Genomic DNA, 3,025 nt, shown 5'->3' on the forward strand with positions numbered 1-3,025 from the left:
AAGCAGCAGGTGAGAGGCTGGAAGCAGCTGACTGTGGTACAGCAAGGCAGTGAAGAGACACCTCTGAAGGAGGCTGGAAAGGGAGCAAAAGGCTAACTTCCCTCATCTTCTCTATAAGTATTAACGGTCTACCACGTGCCAGGTTCAGAGCTAGTCACTGGAGATACAACGATGAACACAGATAAAAACCCCTAACAGAGCTTGCTTACATTTTAATGAGGGTGGAGGGTAGGACAAAGACAATCACACAAATTAACGCGTATTAGCGCTACAGAGAAAAATAAACCAGGGTAATAGGGACAGAGAGGGCCTGGATGAGTGTATGGCTATAATTTTGGGTGAAGTCTTGATGGTAAAATAATACTTGAGCAGAGACCTTGTATGGTTTTCTATTCTTGCTGTAATAAACACAATACCCACTTATCTCACAGTACTACAGATCAGAAGTCCAATGGGCTTGGTTGGTTTCTCTGTTCAAGTCTCATGGGCTAAAATCAAGGTACTGGCAGGGCTGTGTGACTGCAGAGGTTCTAGGTGATAACAGGTTCCTGCAATAAGATCCCTGCAGTTGTGAGACTGAGGCCCCCACTTTTTTTGCTGGCTGTTTCCAGCTCCTAGAAGCCGCCTACATTCCTGGAATCATAAGCCCCTTTCTCCATCTTCAAGGACAGTAACAGTTGCTCACGCCCCTCCCTTGTCACATTTCTCTAACCTACTCTTCTGCTTTCCCCTTCCACTTACAAGGACTCATGTGATTCCACTGGGCCCACTGGGATAAGCCAGGAAGATCTCCCTTATGTCAAGGTCCTTAACTTTAAACTCTTCCACGAAGTCCCTTCTGCATGTAAGGTAACATTTTCAGAGGTTCTGGGGATTATGGTGTGAACATTGTTGAAGATCCATTATTTCATTCACTACAGACCTGAATGGCAGGAGGGCAGGAGTCCTGAGTCTACCTGGGACGGGAGGAGGTTGGTCCAGGCAGATGGACAAGTGAATAGTCACAGATTCTAATTTAACTTTCAGCATTACCATTGTGTGCCAAGAGTGATCCAGAGAGAGAACAGTTAGAGGGAAGGTCTGAGTGGCAGTGGGAAGAGGTGAGTGAAAGGAGAACCAACAGGATAAGCTGATGACTGGATGTGGAAAAATGTAAAAATATATGAAAATATTATGTAAAAGTACATAAAAACAAAAGGGAGAAAGTGAGAGAAGAATGAAATGTAATGGTGAGGTTTTTGGTCTGAGCAACTGCAAGGATAGTGGTGCCACCATCGACTGGCTGGGGACATCTGCATCAACTAGTTTATGGTGGCAAGTAAGACCTCAGCACTGGCCATGCTAAGTTTGACATGCACATTAGACAGGATGTGGAGATGCTTCAGAGGACTGAGTTGACAAGTCTGGTCTTAACTAGACATATAAATTTGGGTGTCATTAGAGTGTGAATGAAGACTGGATCTGATCCCCTAGAAACAGAAGCCAAATAGGGGCCTTTAGATCATATAGAGTTTACGGTTTTATCATTTCAGCAATGAGAAGATTTTGTTTCATTTTAAATGCCTTTCTCTTCCAAATTAAACTTTTCTAACTCCTATACCTGTCTTTCAGATTACATAGTTTTCAGGTCTTGTACTATACCTTCTAGAATAAAACACAGTCTGTCAATGTTCTCCCTAAGATGTTGAATCCAGGATTCAAGGAAATACTGGTATTCCCCAATTAATAAATGGATTGTGTCCCCAAAATCCCTTTTTCATATGGTTTAAAACTCAGCACAAATTTTCCCACAGAGGGCACCGCGAAGGGAGGAGCGGCAACATGGCGGCTTCGGGAGCTGGTGACCCTCTGGATGCTAAGCGTGGAGAGGCCCCGTTCGCTCAGCTTATCGACCCGACTCGGGAGAAGCAGACACCCGAGCAACTGCATTCCATGCCGCGGACGCAGCTTGCCCAGTAGCAGAAGGTCCTACCGCGGCGGCAGACCCGGAACATCGTGACCTGCCTAGGCATCGCGGCCCTGGTGTTAGCTATTTATGGTTACACCTTCTACTCGATTTCCCAGGAGCGTTTCCTAGATGAGCTAGAAGACAAGGCCAAAGCTGCCCGAGCCTGAGCTCTGGCAAGGGCGTCAGGATGCTAATCTGGATGGGTATTGATCATGTCTAACCTGCTGGAGCCCCTTCACATGGTGGATGATGACCCATGACCCTGTAGAAATTGACTCCTGCTCACAACATTGTTGGCCTTCTTACTAACCTTGGGCCATGATCGATCCCAAGAAACCAGGGACTTAAGCATTTGGCCACTGTCAAAAGAACAGAACTTTGCCTACTGCACACTTGCTATGTACAATGACTGAGCCCTTGTAGTTTGTTTCCTTAAGAGGTGTGCCTGCGACCGTGGCTTTTCCCAGTTTCTGACTTTGTGGTTTACCCCCTTCACCTTCCAGGGATGCGATTGTTACAAGGTTAGGGGTGGCAGCTCTGTGCAGTGTTTGAGCCTAAAGTGGGATAGATAGGGTGTCAAATTGAGAATAATAAACTGAGTCATTCTCCTGGGAAAAAAAAAAAAAATTCCCACAGAATCAGTATAAACGATAAAAGATAGGTTTAATGTCAGCCTACTAAAAACCTGTTTAGTCCCAAATATGCACAAATTACAATACTGATATCATTAATTTAACCTATAAGATTTGCAGTATAATGCAGTGGTTAGGAGTTCCAGTTCTTGAGTCAAACTGCCTGGATTTGAATATTATGTCTTCCTCTGCTCTCTCTGGGCTCTGCTAATACTCTATGATTTGCAGCAAGTTGTTTAACCTGTACAACCTTCAGTTTCCTCACCTATAGCATGGAGTTTATAATGACACCTATCACATAGATGTGTTGCAAAGATCAAATGTAATTATCCATGCAAATCATTAAAACACTATCTAGTATTTAGCAAGAATCTAAACAATGCTACCTATTCATATTATTAAAACCATTGCTGGTGACTTCTTCGGCCCCCGCATTTGTGGACCA

The 3,025-nt window shown here is 44.3% G+C and overlaps 1 pseudogene; it reads left to right on the forward strand.

The window, feature by feature from the left end:
- The first annotated feature begins 1,813 nt into the window (after nt 1-1,813).
- LOC105545039 lies at nt 1,814-2,142 on the forward strand (annotated as a pseudogene).
- Nucleotides 2,143-3,025: the final 883 nt, after the last annotated feature.

This window comes from Mandrillus leucophaeus, unplaced genomic scaffold (genome assembly GCF_000951045.1).
Source record: "Mandrillus leucophaeus isolate KB7577 unplaced genomic scaffold, Mleu.le_1.0 Scaffold316, whole genome shotgun sequence".
NCBI lineage: Eukaryota > Metazoa > Chordata > Mammalia > Primates > Cercopithecidae > Mandrillus > Mandrillus leucophaeus.